We start from the raw sequence: 20,168 nt of genomic DNA, 5'->3' as shown, positions 1-20,168 counted from the left end.
TTTGTTGGAAATACTGGACCTCGCTGGGTAATTAATTATGAGCTGGACGAACAGAAATGTGGGCTTGTCATCATGACTTTGCTTTTCCTTTGTAGTAAAAATGTTTGGATCGTCAACTGTAAAATAAGGAATGTTTGCCTAAAGCACATTATTTTGTATAAAAGAAGAAGGCTGGCTTCGTAAAAGAGAGCAGTCTCCTGAGAACATACATGCGCTTCATGCTGTTGTACTTCTAGGATACCTGTTACTGGCTGCAGCCAATAAATACGATCTTTGACTTCACCCAGAAGACTCTGTGTTTCTGTAGTCTGAGACAGGAAGGACTCAGGAGTTTTCAGGTGTATTCCCTGGCACCGCCGGGTCCATAAAAACCCGGTACTCCACAAGGCCAAAGGGAAGAGCCTATTAGCTTTGCCAATGCTTGTTTTCTATGTTTGTATAATGGTGGCAACGTCACCTTTATGGTGATGTCCGGGTGTTCTATCATCTGCAGGGAGCTCTGTCACCTGGGGTACTAGGAGATCTTGGTTCTGACTGTGGATATAAATTGTCCGGCACACTGTTGGTATATAGCGAGGTTGTGCCCTATAAAAACAAATACAAAATATACAGCACGTGAAGTACCCGTCATATGCTGGTAGAGGCGCATCAATAAAACACTTTACCTGCACACCACCTTTGGAGATCTAAAAAGCGTTATCATTCACACATCTGGCGACGGGAAACCAATGTCAACATTGAGAGGCAAACAGAGTAATCTAATTGATCTCTTATTTTGAAAATGGCAGAATTCATCGAATCATACAGAAGTAGATCACTGCAGGTTCCCCACCTCTGCAGATCTTGAACACTGTGCTCACCCCACTAAATAGGAGGAAGATAAAAGATGCAATAATATTACTGCTGGTAATGCCCCCTGGGCAAAATAACATTTTATAAAGATATCCCATAGGAAAACCAGAATCAGTGCAATGACCTGCAAAATGTAACAACAACTACAAGCAGGCGGTAACTCCACGAGGGGCCTTGTGAAAGTGACCTACACCAGCAGTAATGCTATGGACGTGGCTGCAGCACACTTCCTGGCTCCGGAGGAGACACTGCTGTTGCTGAAGCTTGCAAGGTAGCGGAACTGGAGGACCAAAACCACTGCAAAGCTCAGAGGAGTGCAACCCACGAGCCTGAGTGTTGAGCATATCACGAGGTCCTGTTGCTTTGATATGAACCCCTTAGATATGCCCTATTCATTGGAGCACATGAGTTCACTCCCAGGACCAAGAACAGGAAGGCCCCTTTCCAGTAGCTACTGTTTGTCCGGCTGTGCCACTGGTTCATTGCTGATCACAGTCACCTTGACACCTTCATGTGGCTTCCCACAGCCAGTAAGGTGATGGGTAGTCATTTGTGCCAGGTCTGCTTTTCAGCAGATTGTAAACGCTGTCAGACACAGATATATTTGATTGCCAAGTTTCCCAAATATGAAAGTTGCCAAAGACGTCATACAAGTCCGTCTTGCAAGACCAAAAGCAAAAGGGCATTTTTTCAGGTAATAATAAGTAAAAACTACTTTGAGAAGGTTTGTATGGCGTCGGATCCGGCGGCGAGGGGTGGTGCCATAAGGTGGCAGCACAGGAAAACACAACCAATTATTGGAGGACTTAAACCTGATGCTATACCCGCTGGATACTGTTGTTACCTGAACACTACACTGATTAGGTAGTTGCAGCTCAACGCAGGTACTACTACTAGAAAAACCTTTTTTTCTGTTAGCAATTCCACTAGTTTGTACACCTGACAAATACACTAGTGAGAACACTTTTATGTAGACAGTTAACACTTTAGATATTTGCTTTAGAAATTCCTTAGGTCCTGAAGAATTGCTAGTTAATAGACACAAGCGAGAAACATGTCGACCAAATAAGAGCACCAACTGGAAGGATATTCGCCACTGGAAGCATAACATTCCAGCGAGTACCTTTCAGGCTTATTTTAATTAGAGCAGAGGACCACCAGAATAAATTCTTTCTTGGCACCCCTAGCTTTATTTTAATTCACAAACCTACGACTACATATTTTCTGGTCCACACCCGCACTTCATCTATACGGCAGTTGGAAAAAGATCTCCGCCAAAGAGCCCCTCTTTGAGGTGTTACCCGTTGGGTATTGCACAGCCGACCCAACGAGGAGCATGCCCAGATGATGAAGCATGACACCTGCAAGGGTGTGTGAGGGCATTACATCCAACAAAATGGATGCCCAATGGTAGGACTTTCGAGACCTTACCAACATCCCACACGTCACGTGACACGTACCTTCCTCTTATCTCAGGAACAGCCCAGCAACTTTTGCATTCACTCTTGCTGAGGGCAACCGCTGTGGCTGGACCTACTACTCAGTCTGAGTAGTTATTGCCCTTCTCTCCTTTTTGTTGTATAAATATCACTCCAGACAGCGCCAACAGTCTGTGCACACTCCCAGGCTTTCCTTCCCTGAAATAAAGTTGGTACAAGTGGGTTTGGAGCATAATGCCTCCACAGCCATGACGCCTTACACTTAAAGTCATGCCTCATCAAAATGCTTCTGTTGAAAATGAAGGATGGTTTTCATGATACTGACAAGGTAATATGTGTTGAACTATGCCTACCAACACAACAGGCCACTTAAGAACTGACTTCCCTTGTATACCAAAAACCTTTAACCCCTTGCGTGCTGATGACAGAACGGTTCCGTCATCAGCGTCGGTTGAGCTGTGCTGATGACGGAACCGTTCCGTCATGACTCCGCCCGCGCAAGGCGGAGTCAGCACAGGCGGGGAATACGCCCCGCACGCAAGGGGTTAAATACATCAACCCCCAATTAAACTGCCATCCCAGTTTATTAATATAAATGTTTAAATGATGTCTAAGGAAAAAAAAAGGGGAAGCTGGGTCCAACAAAATGTCCAAAAAGCCAATCAAATCAGGACATCATGACAAGTGATAGTTTTAGATTAATTGGACAACATGACTACTGCACTCTTCAGGTGAAGATTGTATCAGGCACCAAAATGATATATTGGAAAGCAGGCTCAATATATGAACAACATGTGGTTGACCATATTTCTTTTTTTACAAAAAGCAAGCAGCTTGAAAACAAATGTACTGATGGTTGGTAGTGTTGTTTTTAATCCACTTAGAAAAACAATGACATGTTTTGTAGAGAAAATGGGGTTGCGTGACAGATAGTTGTGCAATGTGTTAGTGAAGTTTTTCACTTACGCCCTGTACCAACCACCAATTTCTTGCTTGTCACTCACTGTGGGCATGTTTAATACATATGTCGCATTTCTTTAAGGTGTTTCCATTGAAAAAGCCTTGGTTAGCTGTAAAACCACCTCTGTACACAGGAAACCGATTATGAAAATGTGAGCTAAAATGAATTAACATATTCTTAAACACAGAGGAAGCAGCAGGCGTATGCATTTAACTAACGAATGCAAGTATGACCATGCAAATTAAACAAACTTCTTTCTAAATTGTGGTTAGCCAAAATCTTTTGACTTTACCAAACTTATATATACAATATACTTTCTTTTAGGGGTCTTCAACCCATTCTCTACATCTGTTAATCTGTTACTGTGTCATTCACATTTTCTTCAGTTCACCAGAGCAAACAGTATAGGGCAGTGGGTAAGCCCATTTCGGCCACTGACTAATTTCATTGTGCTTGATTGCGTTCTGCTGTTTCACGCAGAGAACAAAGAAACGAAAAAGTCAAATTGATATGAGGCATGTAAGTAGGTATATTTCCTTAGGTCCTGCTAGATTACATACACTGACCACTGCACTGACACCTCACATGTACTGCCAACTGATGGATTCCTCCACCCTGTTCCATCTCACCTGACCTCACAGTGCCTCGCTAAGATCTGTACAAAAAACAAACCCCCACACATCTTCCTCCCTAAAATTAATAAGAGATAGTTTGATTGTGGTTAATACACAACACATAACAGAAATAAAAGTATGGAGAACAATAGAAACAAGGTTTCAAAATAAATGCAATATATACAAAATAACGCAAACAGCATCCATGACTAATAAATAATGGTGTTAACATGGTACTAAATATAGCAGACTACGCAGATATTGCACATGAGTATAATGAGAAACAAGAATAATCAGCATAGTCAACGCCAATGCCTGTCACATTGGAGATGAGTCCCAACCTTCAACCACTGATCCACGTGACTCGCTCAACACAAACACGTCCTTTTCCAAACTTACCCCACGACCTAACGCTAATGTCTGTCACAGTGGATTTGAGTCCCACCTTTCGACCGTTGATCCAGATGTCTCTCACAACTCCAGCACGGCCTTGTGAGAACCTTACCTAGACCCTCTGAGACAAATTCCTTCCATCCCGTCTAATCCGTGCAGAGAACCCCGTCACAATCTTAGTTGCAGTAACACTAACAACCTCACCTGTGTGAAGAGCTCCCAGTCGTCTCCCTCCCCAAATCCACCCCGTCTTAAATGTGTACTACTTAACTACAGGTCATCCAGTAAATATGCCACCGATATCTTCGACCTCATCCAACACAACGATTTAGACATTATCATCCTTACTGAAACTTGGCTAAATCCAGTCTCCACTCCTATCCTAGACCTCCTAGTACCCCCCACTCATGACATAATTAGGTTTGACAGAAATCTGAAACTAGGTGGGGGACTAGCATGTATTCACAGAAACACACTTTCGGTTTCTCAATCAGACTCCTTGACGCCTACCTCCTGTGAATACCTCTGTCTCACTATATAAAGTATGAACCTAGCTGTCTGCAAACTTTACACCTTTAATCGGCCCGGACGACAATCTCCCTTTCACTGAGCAACTAATGAAATCATCTCTAGTAATGTTGACTCAGCGGTATCACAAATCTTCCTTGGTGATTTCAACCTTCATTGGTCTAACACCAACGACCTGCTGTATCTTGCATTAAATCCTTCTTAACTGATCAAGATCTTACTCAGCACTGTATCCAACCAACTCATCACAAAGGAGAAACGTTAGACCTCATTATTTCTAAAGCGCAGTCTATCTCCATTGAGTCCATCACCCCTTGTGACTGGTCCGACCACCACTGCATCCTCTTTTATATCAACAGGGAAGTATTGATGAGAAAGGTTCAACCTCTAAAATCTAAGATCTGGAAAGGGGACATAAGAGCTATAAACTCTGATGAACTATCTGACCACTGTAAATCTGCCCTCTCCTCTCAAGCTGATATATTTGAGATACAATCACTCACCGACGCCTACAATTCAACCATCTCCAACATCATGGAGAATATTGCTCCACTCCAACAAAAAAATGCCTCAACAAAAATATCCAAACCTTGGTATAATGAAAACCTAAACTCAGAACGCCTCAACCTTAGGGTATTTGAACGGTCATGGCGAGTCAATCCCTCCTCGGACCAACTAAAACTCCTTAGAGACGCCAGGAGCCGATACAACAAATAAATCAAGAGTGCTAAGGCGAGTTACTTCAGACACCAATTGGATCAAGCGGAAATCCGCCCCAAGAAACTCTTCGATTTGGTCAAATAACAATCAGTCGTTGGGTCTAACCAATCTGATCCTGGGGGCAACCCACCTTCTTGTGATGATCTTGCTGCTTTCTTCACGGAGAAATCTCGAACCATCTCCATTGACCTCGCCGCTATGAAGGCTTTACTTCCAGCTCCAATTACTACCTCACCCATTGACTCCTCTGTGAGGTTTAAATTGACCTCCACGAATCCCAAGAACAATGCATCATGGTGCGCTTTTACCACCTTTAGCGAATATGATATCTTTAACATTCTTCAGAATATCAACCCTTCCAACCACTTCAGCGACCCGTTGCCCCCTTCTATTTTCAAAGAAATCAAGAATGCTCTGATCCCCACATGGACTAGCATTGTTAATGCTTCCCTAGCACAAGGCATGATTCCAGATGCCTAAAAGCAGCTCAGGTAACACCCATACTAAAAAAAACTAACACGGACAAATCTGATCTCAATAATTTACGCCCCATTTCTAACATCCCCACCTTAGCGAAACTACTAGAAAAATGTGTGCAATCACAACTCTGTGCCCACATAGAGAACCACCAACACCTAGAACAGCACCAATCAGGCTCTAGGAAGTGGCACAGGACCGAATCGGTTCTCACTCACGTTTTTGATGACATCTTAATTATGCTTGACCAAAATGAATCCTGCCTCCTGATCCTCCTCGACCTTTCCTCCGCATTTGACACGGTTAATCATGATAACCTGCTATCCATCCTGCAAAATAGAATGGGTTTTTCTGATCAGGTGTTATCATGGTTCTCATTCTTCTTTCAGTAAAGAACTCAAAGAGTCAAGACAAACCACTCTCTCTCCCAGCCCTCTCCTGTACACATGGGGGTCCCCCAAGGATCCGCTCTATCTCCTATCCTCTTCAATCTTTTCTTGGAACCTCTTGCTTACTCTCTAAATTCCATGAACATTCTCTTCCACATGTATGCGGACGACATGCAATTATATTTGAAAATCTCATCCTCGGAAAACATAATCTCACTTAACACTACCTTAATGTTTACTCAAAACTGGTTAACGGAGAATCATCTACTGCTCATCACTCTAAAACGGAATTCCTGCTCATCTCCCCCCGGAATCTCATCCCCAAGTTAGACCTCTGGCTGAGCCACCTCACTGCTTTCAACTGTACGCCTCTTATCGTAGACACAGCCAAGTCTCTCTGTATCTCTATGGACAAGCACCTGAATAAGAAAGGTCACATCAGCAATGTATGGAAAGGAGCCAACCACTTGATGAGAACTCTAAGAAATATCAAACCTTTCCTTCCCCCAATTGATTTAAAGCAAGTGGTTGACGTGCTTGTCTTGCCGAAGTTAGACTACGGCAGTGCTACCCTTCGTGGCCTTCCCAAATACGTTCTGGCTCCACTAAGGGCTACACTTAACTCAGCTGCTAGACTGGTTACGTATTCCAAGCGAAAAGATCATATATCACCAGTCCCAAAATTCCTGAATTGGCTGCCCTTCGAAGCTTGAATTCAATTAAAGATTGCTGTTCTCACACACAAAGCCTTCACCTAAATACTCCTACGTACCTTGCAAAAAAACTTACCTTATCCTGTGGAGTAAGAGCATCAAGAAGTGCCTCTTCCCTCCTCCTGAAACCATGTATCCTTAAGAAAAAGAGAAGTTGCCACCGAGCTTTCCCCAGAGCCGCCCCTAAGACTCCCACCGGAAGTTCGCAGAATCTCCTCATTGACGGCGTTCAAAGTGGAAGCCAAAAGATTCCTAATTAACAAATTTATACCCTACTAGGGTTAGTCGCACAGGTCCGCTGACATTGCACCTGCTGACTTTGTTCTTACTTTTGTTTCAGCTCCCCCTTGAACATTGTGTCTCACCCTTATTACCCGCCTTCACTTGTTTTATTGTATTACCCTCCTAGTTGTATTTTGTAATGTATTTTCTTTCTCTCCCTTACTCTTTTGGATATTGCCTACAGATACTGTTTTGTCCTTCCTCCCATCATATTGTAAAGCGCTCTGTTATCCCGCGGGATCTTGTTCGCGCTATAAAAAACGTTATAAATAAATAAATAACACACATCACTTAAAAATGTTTTTTTATAATACGCAGGCAAGTGCCCTTCTGATTGCTTACATGTATCATGAACCATGTGTTCATTTACCAGCACATCTTTATCGAAATACTTACCCACCAACCCTTCCATCCTGCAATGTATTAAAGCAACCTTGTCCTTATTCCAGAACTTGCTATCACCAGTAGGTATTACATTGGGAAAAATACGTTCAATACGTACTGAAGGCAAAAACTTGGATAGATCTTTAGTCACAATAACAGTTTTTTTAATCCTCGCCCAACCTCCAACAGACAAATCCCAAACATTCCCCTTGATGTGCAAATTTGCATACGCAATCTAGATTTGTTCTCCTCACATTTGCAACATTAGATAAACAAGAAGCATCAACTTGATTCCAATCCATCCGTTCCATGTTCAACTTGGAGCCAGGTACATGCACCTATCAAGAGTACACATGATGATACACCGGTAGATACATTCGATGTCATTCAGAAGGCCTATAGCATGTCTTTCACAACCATTTTCCAGTCTAGGTTGCTGGCAAATGCCAACTGTAATTCTCTTTCAGTGTATTGTTGAACCGCTTTACCAAACCATTGCTCCTGGGATGGTACAAAGAGGTTTTAATCCATTTAATGCAGTGAATGTCTAAGAATATTTTCATGTCAGAGGAAACGGTCTGGGTACCATTGTCTGTAATAATCTCATTGGGAACTCTTCCTTCCTGATGTCTTTCAGCATACATTTAATAACAGATTTAATAATGATGATGTTCATGAAACTCACTTCAGACCATTTTGACAAGTAGTCTGTCAGCACATTAGCATATATTATACAAGTCAGCCAAAACACTTATGGGGCTTGTGATATCAACAGTCCCCTTTGACCATGGCAAAGTAGGAGAATCTTTTGGGGTGACAGAAGATGGGCTCATAACTTGAGATTTATCACTGACAGTATAGGGTCCACAATCTTTAACAAATTCTTCAACGGCTTTATCCACACTGGGCAACGAAAAGACCTCACCAACTCTAAGTGTCATGGCCTGAATCCCAATATGGCCCTCATGAACTAGTTGTAAGACCTTTCTCATTAAAGAAGATACCACAACTAGTTGGCCCAATCTCCATAGCAAGACAAAATCCCAAGTCAATTCAGATTAAATGTGTTCATATTGTTTGGCGTCATGGGATAAACCCTAAAAATGTGGCTAGCCTAATGCTGCCCAAGATATGACCTTGTTCAAGAATTCATACCATCCAAGCCATCTCTCCATTAATTTTCAGTCAAAGCTCCATGTAATACATCTTTCCACCAATTAGTTAAATAGGAGCTTTAATTATCTTCACACTCCACCTCATGGTCATCATCTACGGACATCCTGGAAAGAAAAAAGTAACCAATTTTTTTTAGGCACTGATTTAATGCTGTAATTGTATTTCTGCCAATGGTATAGCCATTTGGCAATGCTGGGAGTGGCTTTTCCATCACCATTGGTACTACAAAGATCAATTAAAGATTAGTATGTAGGATAAATGCTACTCCCCCCACACATGCATCTGAAAATGTTGGGCACCCCAACACAAAGCCAAATCTTCCTTTTCTATTGTTGAATATATATATGTTCAGTTATTTGAAGAGTTCTGGAAGTGAATGCAATTACCTCTTCACTACGGGTTTTTCTTTTATGTATTAACACCTTACCCAAACCAAAATGACTAGCGTCAGTAATAATTATGCTAGTATCATTGGTATTGAATGGTTTACATCAACCATATCTTTTTTTATTTGATTGAAGGCATTGTTCATTTCACTCATACAGGACACCTTTCTTAGTAGCTTCCTAATGGGTTGGTAATGTCAGGAAAATGTGGAACAAATTTATAAGAAACTCAGCCAACCCTAAAAAGCATATCATTTAATCTTTATTGAGTGGGGCAAGTCCATTAGTTATAGCTTTTATGAGCTTCATTTTCGGCTTGATCCCTTTCATAGAAACATTGTGACCTAAATATTCCATGCTCATTACAGTAAATATGCATTTCTCACTGCAAAAGGTTAATCCACATTCCTTTCAAATCTGCAGTACTTTTAGATGCCAGGAATTATATTAAACAATAATATGACCATACATCAGTATATAGCCCTGAAAATTTATTTTCTTCATTAACCTTTGAAACGCCGATGATGGAGATGCCAAACCCAATGGGATTTGTTTATAATGAAATGCACTCCTAAGGTGTAACAAAAGAGTAAACTGCCTATATTCCTCACACATATGCATATTGGTGAAGAAAAAAAGCACCTTCAAGAGTAGGCAACATTTCTGAAATGTTGGGTAAGGGTTCTCTGTCTACACAGATGTCATGATTAAGGTCACACAAATTCACAGAAAAACATATGGAGTTGTCATTCTTGTGTACCAAACAATTTGTACCTATCACTCTGACACTTCAATTGGTTCAGTTATATCCAGTTTGGTAATATTGCCCAATTTCTTGCATACATTTCACCTCAAGGATAAAGGTACTGTGCTCACTTTATGCACCACTGAAGTTTTCCCTTCCTTTAGGACAATTCCTTGTTAGAAACATTTTAATTTACCAACATTATCAGTGAAAACAGCTGGAAATGTATCTTCCCACCGATTAGTTACTACATTTATGCATGTTACTTTCGATTTCGATATGACACAATCATGGTGATTGAGGTCCAAAATGATATCAAGTTCTCCTTGATCATGACTCCTAAACAAATTAGCACCCTATTTAACAACATAAATAGAACATTTAGCATTTGACATTTGACATTTAACATTTAACATTTGCCGTTAAATTCAAGCATTGCCTTAAATCTCACTTGGACCTCGGTTGTTTTAGCACCATAAGCAAATATCTTGATTTTCGAAGGTCTCAACTCTTGAGAGTCAAGTTTCACAAAACCGTCTGTGCCAATTAATGTAAAAGGAGAACCAGAAATAAGATGCACATTCACATCACTGTTTCAGATACTACAATAGGGAGGTTTCTTTTTGAATTATTTCAATTTGGCCAAACATTGGGTACTATTTTCTACATTATTACGATTATCACTTATCACCTGCATTAATCATTAAACCACTTTATTATCATACACATTTGAATCGTGTTTATTGAGTTGAGCTACAGTTGCTTTTTGTGTACTGCGGCAGCTTCTTGTAGTAGGCCCCCTGCGATTGCACTTAAAACAGGTCTGAGATAAAGGAGGAACATAGTTTGCAGACATACATGTCAAGTCAAGTCAAGTCAAAGAATTTATATAGCGCACTACATACCCAGAGGGTCTCAAGGCGCTTAGGGAGGGGAGGAGGATTACTTGTCAAATATCCACGTTTTAAGTTGCTTTCTGAATACATGAGACTTGCTACCACATCTAAAACATATGGGAATCACAGTGTCCTGCTTAACTTCACATGGGTGTTCACATTTGCTCCATTGTCCCTTTTTTATACCCCTGCCTTTTTTTAATGTTGTTCTTTTCCACAAATCACATTTAATTCCTTCGCAGGAGACACTTTGGTAGGAGTCAATAGTTCCTTGAAATAGGCATCCGAATTTTCGATAGACCTAGCAAGAGTTACTTAAGGTCCAGGGGCCATATTATCAAGAAAGGGCAATACATTATCGCCACTTTTATCAGCAGGAAACTGCAGCTAAAGCAGCGATAATGGGCTTGATAATATGCCCTTGTGAATTCCCTTAGAAGCCCATGTTGTGGTGTAAACATGGGCTTCTATGGGAATTCACAAGGGCATATTATCAATCCCATTATCACCACTTTAGTGGCAGTTTCCTGCCGATAAAAGCGGCGATAATGTATCGCCCTTTCTTGATAATATGGCCCCAGGCCTTTAGTTGACAGCAATCTTTCTTGTACCTTGCTGTTATTGGTTCTTTCAATTAATTGATCCCGTATGAATTTTTCTTTGAACTCTCAATAATTACAACAGCTAGTTTTCTTAAGGCACATACCAAGTCATATGTAGACTCCTCCAGTTGTTGAATTCTGACTTCTTTGTAAAAGCGTGTCTATCAAGAACTACGTTCTTATGCTACAAACATCTCTTCATCAAAGTTTTATGACAAAGGCATACTCATCAATTACTTCCATAGGTACTACCTCTCCTGTAAGCCTTTCTTGATGTACCTAAAACCTGACTTCCAACATAGGCAAGGTTTTTAACATTGATCTGCCATAAGGACCTATATTATGTATTAATAAATTATTATTTTTCTTGTTGTTAAGGGTATCACCATCAGTAACCTCCAGGTATGCTTCGAAAACCACCTTCCATCGAAGCTAATCCAAAGAGGGTATGCCTGGATTCATTAAACACAAAGCTGGAGCAAAAATGCATTCCAAGATGACAACAATGTAGTTGGTGAGGAAGAAAAAAAATATTCATAGTTGCAAGAATTCACTTTAAATGATAATCCAAACCGTTTACACTAAATGTGCCAATGGTTGGACCGTCGGGGGGTGGTCCACCTGGAGGGGGGCCGGACAATGCAGCCCTTATGGCGGCCATCACCCAGTCAAGGGACATGCTAGACGCCAAAATAGGGGCAGTTGGCGCAGACGTGACCCTGCTGCGCCAGGACCTGAGAAATGCCGTGGCGCGAATTACGGAGGCCGAATCCAGGGTGTCGGTTGTGGAAGAAGACGTGAGTACCCTTAAAAAGAAAATGGCGGCGATGGAAACTGCGCAGCGGAACACAGCGCTTCGCGTGGAGGATGCCGAAGGGCGGGCACGCCGTAACAACCTCCGCTTCCTTGGCTTTCCGGAGCGCTGTGAAAAGGGCAACATGGAACAATTCCTCACGCAGTGGCTAGAGACATGGATGCCTCCAGGGACGCTATCTGCCTGCTTCATTATTGAGAGAGCACACCGCGCCTTGACGCAAAGGCCACCTGAGGGCGAACGGCCTAGGGCGGTAATCGCTAGGCTGCTAAATTATCATGACAGGGACGCCATACTGAGGGAAGCTAGAACCAAGGAAGCCCTCCTCTATGAAAACCAAAAGATAATGATTTTCCCTGACTATACCAAACTTGTACAGCAGCAGCGCCATTCTTTCTTGGCCGCAAAGGCAAAGTTGAGAGGCCTTAAGCTCCAGTATTCCCTGCTATACCCGGCGCGTCTGAGGGTGATCTTCCAATCACAGACACTGTTCTTTGATACGCCGGAAGACCTTTTCAGGTGGACGGATGAAACGGTGCGGCTCAGACCAAATTCCCAACCAGGGCTTAATCCGGGCTCTCCCGAGGGGTCATCACAGGCACAGAGTGACCGGACGGCGAAGAACAGACGGAACAAGCGCTCCAAATCGCGCAAGCGTGCGGCCTCGGTCGATGGCACGCAGGGCAATGGTAGAACCGAGGACTCGGATCAATCTGGAACGGATCACTGAAGACTCCGGGGCCTCGGCTCCCTCTTCTGCTGTTAAATGCTGTAAATCCTGGCTGGGTGCACCCGGTCGCCTGGGACACGTTGAATCACTAGCTGTATTGCTGCCTTGAGATAGTACTGCTTCTGTCTTCTGATCGTGGATAGGGTTGTGGGGTGGGGGGTTCGGGGACTACATAGTAGGGGCTACCACTCTCCCATTCGTGAGAGGGACACCTCACCTCTCACTGTTCTTTTTGGGATGTTGGGATCCAATGGTATGGATAGGCCCGGGCCCTCTGTTTTGGTCTCGGGACTACCCATGCCGCGACAGGTACTTCATAGTTCATTGAGGTATAGGGTGGGGGGAGGCAGGGCGTGGGCGGCCGGGGATGTGGCTGCTGAGTTGGGGATGGGAACTGTTGGGGACTGTGGGACTGAGGGGTTGGGGTTTTTTTAGGGTAGAAAGTAGAATGCATGTGTGTGTCGCAACGATGTTCCATATGGTGTGCGATGGGTGGCGCTGGCGTAGGGGGCTCACATGGTGGATCCCAATGGACTATGGCTGAAACGACTCATAGACTCCCTGAAGACTCTATGCGAGTGATTACGTGGAATGTCAGGGGTCTCCTGGACAAAATTAAACGTGGGGAGGTGTTACGCTGGGGGAAAAAGGAAGTTGCAGATGTGCTATTGCTTCAAGAAACTCACATGATGGGCACAAAGGCACTGGGCCTACAGAGGTTTGGTTATCAGCAGGTTTTCCATGCGGGGTTTTCCAGGGGATCTAGGGGAGTGGCCATATTAATACACCGCAGGATGGCGTACGTCCATGAGAAGCAATGGGTGGATCCTCAGGGTCGTTACCTGTTTGTTAAGGGCATGGTGGGCACAGAGCCTGTGGTGTTTGGGAGTGTTTACGCCCCCCCCCCCCTGCAGTGGGCCCTGGCCGAGAGGTTGTTTGCAGTGTGGGAGGATGTCTCCGGATCACTGGCAGTGATCGGGGGAGATTGGAATGACGTAATGGACGTGTGCGTGGATCGCCGGAGACGTCAGGCAGTGACCGAGACCCCCCCTTCCCCTCCACCCACCAGATTGAATGCTATGAGTGAGGGGCTGGGCTGGGTGGATGCTTGGCGGCATATGCACCCGGCAGCCCGTGAGTATACCTATGTATCAGCTGTACATGGCTCCTTCTCGCGGTTGGATTGTGTGTTTGTGCCTAGAGAATGCTTATGTAGAGTGAAGAGCGCTGACATCTTGCCGAGGGGCCTATCCGACCACTCCCCAGTCTCAGTTAGAGTCGACCTCCTTCGGAAACGGCAGCCGTTTCGATGGAGAATGTCCTCGTGGCATCTCCTGCAACCTGCCTATACTAAACACTTGCGAGAAACCATAGACCACTATTGGCGTGAAAACCTAGTAGAGGGGGTAGATGTGGGAGTGGTGTGGGAGGCTATGAAGCCTACCATACGGGGGGTGGATATCGCATGGTGCTCAGCGGCCCGTAGGAAGCGTCGAGAACAGACTACAGAGGCGGCTGCGCGAGTGGCGACCCTGGAACAAGAAAACCGCGAGGGAGGCGATGAAGTCGGGCTACGGCTGCTTCTACAGGCGCAGCAATCGTACGCATCCCTGTTGATGGATGAAGCCAAACAGGCGTGGCTGGCCACGAGAAGTAGGGTGTACCAATGGGGGGACAAGTCATGCTCAATGCTCCATAGACTGTGCCAGCACAACTTCCAACCCCTCATACTGCCGGGTCTCACGAATGATAGTGGGGAGGTCCTGACCGACCCGAACGAGTTGGCGGCAAGCTTCGCCACATACTTTACAGCCCAGTATGCCCCGCGCGACCAATTGTCAGAGGGCGAGCTAGCCCGTTTTCTCGCAGAGTTGCCGCCTGTACCAGTATCGGACGAGACCAAGAAGGCCCTGGATGCACCCCTCACAGCTGAGGAGCTGGGAGACGCGCTGGGGCAACTCAATGCTGGTAAGGCCCCTGGCCCGAATGGCTACCCGTGTGAATTCTTTAAAAAATGTCATGTGCAGCTGGGGCCACACTATCGCCGGGTGCTTGAGATGGCGCGTGCACGGGGTGTACTGCCCCCGGACTGGCGCCATACTGAAATAGTGGTCTTTCAGAAGCCTGGTAGACCCCCAGATAGTCATGACTTGTATATACCCATCTCTTTAATTAATATTGAGGCTAAGATATTGGCCAAGGCCCTGGCGAACCGACTGGCTCCACATATCGCGGACCTAGTCCATTCGGACCAAGCAGGTTTTATGCCCCACAGGGCAACGAGACATAATATCCGACGTGCGCAGGCGGCGATCGACGCTGTTGGGGCCTTGGGGGACCAGGCGGCGTTGTTGCTGGCTGACATTAACAAGGCCTTCGACTCTGTTAGCTGGTCGTACTTATTTGCATTGTTGCCTTGTCTCAACCTGGGCCCGGTTTTCCTGTCCTATGTCAAGCTCCTATATACAGACATCACAGCCTCGGTGCGGGTCGCCGGGGCGGTGTCAGAGACATTTTGCATTGGCCGCGGGACCAGACAGGGGTGCCCTCTTTCCCCCTACTTATTTGCTCTGGCCATGGAGCCCCTGGCTGCCAGAGTGCGCCTTGATGCGCTGATTCGGGGCTTTGTGTGGAATGCCACCCTATCGGATAAGATTGCGCTCTACGCGGACGATGTCCTTTTCTTTCTTACCGACTTGCAGCGCTCAGGCCCGCGTGTCCTAGAGGTTATGCAACTATTTGGGGAGGCTTCAGGCTTATATCTGAACCTACATAAATCCACTCTGTGGGTGCTGGAAGGAGGCACGGTGACGGATCCCTGGGCTTCGGGGCTACGAGTGGCTACAGCTGGTCTGAAGTACCTTGGGGTGTTTCTCTCGGACTCGGCGGACACTGCCTGGGAACGCAACCTCCTGCCCGTCTGGGAGCGGGTCCAGACGGATGTAAAAACTTGGTCTCGAATGCCCCTGTCAATCTTTGGCCGTTCTGCGATATTCAAGATGGTTGCGCTCCCGCGCCTACTCTATCAACTACAGAATCATCCGTATCCTATCCCGCCCCAGTGGTTTAGACAGGTCAACTCGGTTTTGGGCCGCTTTCTTTGGGCTGGAGGTGCCGCCAGGGTGGCACTGCGTACGTGTTTTTTGTCCACCTATTGTGGGGGCTTGGCCACCTCGGATCTGCAGTCGTATTATCAAGCCGCTCATCTTCTCATTCTGAACGAATGGTGGCATGGTGACGGTGGAGACCCAGCCTATGCCCTGGAACGTACATTGATGGGCGATAACTCGCTCCACACCATCCTTTACTCACCCCGGCTGCGTCGTTTGTTGCCGAGGGTCACTAAACTTGTCTTTGCTGTGTGGCGACAGGCCTTGCGTCGCATGGGCTGGTGGGGCAGACTGACCGCGGAAACGCCACCGTGGCGTAACGGTATACTACCCGAACTATCTAAGCTATCAGGCTTCGATGGCTGGGACGCAATAGGTATCTCGCAGCTGGGCCAGGTGATGTCCGGGACGACGCTCAAGTCCTTCCAGGTACTTAGCACCAAATTCGATATGCCCCAATCTCAGTTTTTTCGATACCTACAATTCCGGCATGCACTGACGCCCAGTATCACCAACCTTGACTCACTCCCTGAATTTAGCCCGATTGAGGCGAAGGTCTTCATGGGTGACCTCGGGGATAAAAAAGTATCGCGAATCTACCAGACGATGGTCACCCACTGCTCCTCCACCCTTCTTCCACTGAAGACAACCTGGGAGGCGGATGTCGGTCCGTTAGATGAAGATGATTGGCGGGAGGCCTTAGAATCCCCGAGGGGAGCGGCTATCGCAATACGGTTTCGACTGATACAATTCAAGATTCTTCATAGAGCCTATTATACCCGTGAGCGTCTGTGGAGGGCGGGCCTGATTGAGTCCCCAGAGTGTCTGCGATGTGGGGTGGAGGTGGGTACGCTGCTCCACACAGTATGGTCGTGCTCCAAACTGATTGGCTTCTGGAGGGGTGTATGGGGATGCCTGTCGGAGGTGCTGGGCTGGACCCTCCCCCGTACTCATCGCCTGGGTCTGTTGCACGTCCTAGAGGGGGTTGGTGGCAATATCTACACGCGACACCTGCTCCTCCTGGGGCTAGTAGTAGCCAAAAGGGACCTGGCCCGAGCATGGAAGGACGTGCGCCCCCCCCCCTGAGTGCATGGAAGGCTGGCATAGACTTCTGTATGGGTCTGGAGAGGCCGATCTTTGAAGCACGGGGATGCCCCCGCAAGCACTTTAAGGTATGGAAGCGGTGGGCGGACTACAGGGGCTTGACACTGGACCCCCCGGCGGAACAAGAGGAGGACCTTTAGCCCCATATTATTATTATTATTACTCTGAGTTTTGTATAGCGCCTGGTTACCAATAGGCATCCCCGCGCTTATCAGAACATAACACTACTAAAAGAATGCGAAAATTAAACAGAGAACAAAAAAGTTTTTAAAAGTTTACGAAACCTAAGAAGACTGGCTTCGGAGCGCAGTTGTAAGGGCAGTGAGTTCCACAGGGAGGCCACATTTATTGAAAACCTTCTGCCACCAGTTCTTGCCTTTTCCACCCTGCCAACCTGAAGGAGATGTTGGTGGTCAGAGCGCAGGGAGCGAGAGGCCTTGTAGGGCTGGACCATCTCCTCCAGAATAGGTGGACCCACCCCGTGCAGAACTTTGTGGGCGATTCAGAGTGACTTGAATTTCACCCTGTCCCTCACAGGGAGCCAGTGCAGTGCCCTCAACGCCGGGCGGGCAGATTGACGCCTAGGGAGACCCGTCAAAAGCCTGGCAGCCGCGTTCTGCACTTGCTGCAGTCTATTCAGGGTAGATTCGGGTGCGCCCAAGAATAGCGCATTGCTGAAATCCAGCCGCGAGATGATAAGTCCCTGGATGAGAAGCCTACGAGTGGCTGCAGGGAGCAGGGGCAGAATCTTCTGGGCTGAGCGGAGCAGGCCAAAGCACACGCCAGCAGTCTTTTTGGCATGGGTTTTAAATGAAAGGTCCTGCTCCAGCCATACCCCCAAGCTCTTGATCTCCTGCTTGGGGGGGGGCATCTGTCCCAAACAGTCTGGCCAGCTGCTGGGGGGCAAAGATGGAGAAGAGTTCCCCAGCAGCATCAGTTCCGTTTTGGAGCCATTTAACTTTAGGGCTGAGCTGCACATCCACGTGTAGATCTTTTCAAGACACGTGTGCAGCCGGTCGGGATGGTGCGCCGACTGGGAAAGGCCTACCACCAGCTGAGTATCATCAGCGTAACTGATGATTTTGATACCCAGCGGTCGTACCACATTCTCCAGGGGGGCCATGTAAACGTTGAACAAAGTAGGGCTCAATGAAGAGCCCTGTGGCACACCGCACTGGAGAGGGGTAGAAGATGATTTTTCCTGGCCTTCCCACACCTCAAATGTACGACCTTCCAGGAAGGAGGCGAACCATTTGAGGGCCGAACCCATGACCCCCACCCCCGACAGCCGTTGGAGAAGCACCTGATGGTCCACGGTGTCAAAAGCAGCGCTGAGGTCCAGGAGGATCACTGCCACTGATCCCCCCGAATCCAGCATGCTCCTCGCGTTCTCCACGACCGCCAGCAGAGCGGTGTCTGTCCCCTGACCGGGGCGAAAACCCGTTTGGGAGTCGCCCAGGAGGGAATTGGCTTCCAAGAAGTTGGAAAGGCGGCTATTCACCAGCTTCTCAGCCACCTTACTGATACCCGGCAGCAAAGAGATAGGCCGAAAGTTGGCGAGATCGGCGGGATCGAGGTTAGGCTTTTTCAAAAGGGCCTTAACCACCGCCCCTTTCCAACTGGGGGGGCCCACCCCATGGGCGAGAGACAGGTTTATCAAGTCAGTCGCAGGGCCAACGATAGTAGATGACACCTGTTTAAGATATTTAATAGGTGCTGGGTCTTTCGGGGAGCCGCTCTTCATAGATCTCAGCACCGACAAGACTTCCTCCTTAGTGACTGGACCGAGAGAGGTCAACTCCACCAGTTGTGACTCAGTTTGAGAGCTTATTTGTCCTCCAGGGGGGAGATCTCACCTAGCCGGGGAAGGGAAGCCAGTATGTTGTCGATTTTGCTTTTAAAGTACGAGGCCAGTTCTATGCACTTTTTGCGAGGGTCCTCGTGGAAAACCTGAGGGTCGGGGGCATTGAGTAGCTCCTTAATGACCCTGAATGACTCTTTGGAAGAGTTGGCCGCAGAGCCAATACGCTCTTCAAAGAATCCTGATTTTGCCACCCGAATAGCGGACTTGTACCTGCTCAGGGCCGCACGATATTCTATCCGACTCGCCTCACTCCAGTCTCTCCTCCAGGACCGCTCTAGCCTCTTGCATCCTTTCCTCAGGGTTCTTAGTTCTGATGAATACCAAGGTGCCGAGCCCACTCTCTTCCCCCTCGTAAGTTGTTTCTTTTTGGGTAGGAGAGTGTCCAGAGAATCCACGAGCCAGGTGTGGAAGTTCGCGTCAGCGACTATCGGATTAACTCCCTGAGAGGGCTGCGTGGCCTCCAAGTGTGCCGCCCAGGTATCAACTGGGAGCCTCGACCAGGCTCTCTCCAGGGTGTAGACCCGTGGGACCACCGCAGCTCGGCTGTCGAATTGCCATGACGCGGACACCAAATAATGGTCTGTCCAGGGTGGGGGAAGGGCCGAAGAAGGAGTAAGATGGTCCAGATTAGAAAATAAGGGATCAAGCAGATGGCCCTTCTCATGGGTCGCGCCCGAATTGGCCAAGTTGAGTCCAAAGGATCTGAGATCGTCAAGCAGATCGACTCCTGTGGCATTAGCGGGGTCCTCAAGATGGATATTAAAATCTCCGAGAACAACAAAGTTGGCAGTTGAAGAGGCAAGAAGTGCAGTGATTTCCAAGAGAGAGTTGGGGAAACTACCCAGGGGACCGGGAGGGCGATAGATCAACAGGCCTACCAGAGACACTGTAGGTGACAACCGGAGGGAGAACTGTAGGCTCTCGCAATCAGCCACCCCTCCAATCTGGATCTTACAGGCGAGCGTGTCTCTATAGAGAACTGCAGTTCC

This window comes from Lissotriton vulgaris, chromosome 5 (assembly GCF_964263255.1).
Source record: "Lissotriton vulgaris chromosome 5, aLisVul1.2, whole genome shotgun sequence".
In the NCBI taxonomy this organism is placed as follows: domain Eukaryota; kingdom Metazoa; phylum Chordata; class Amphibia; order Caudata; family Salamandridae; genus Lissotriton; species Lissotriton vulgaris.
This window is presented reverse-complemented; position numbering follows the sequence as displayed.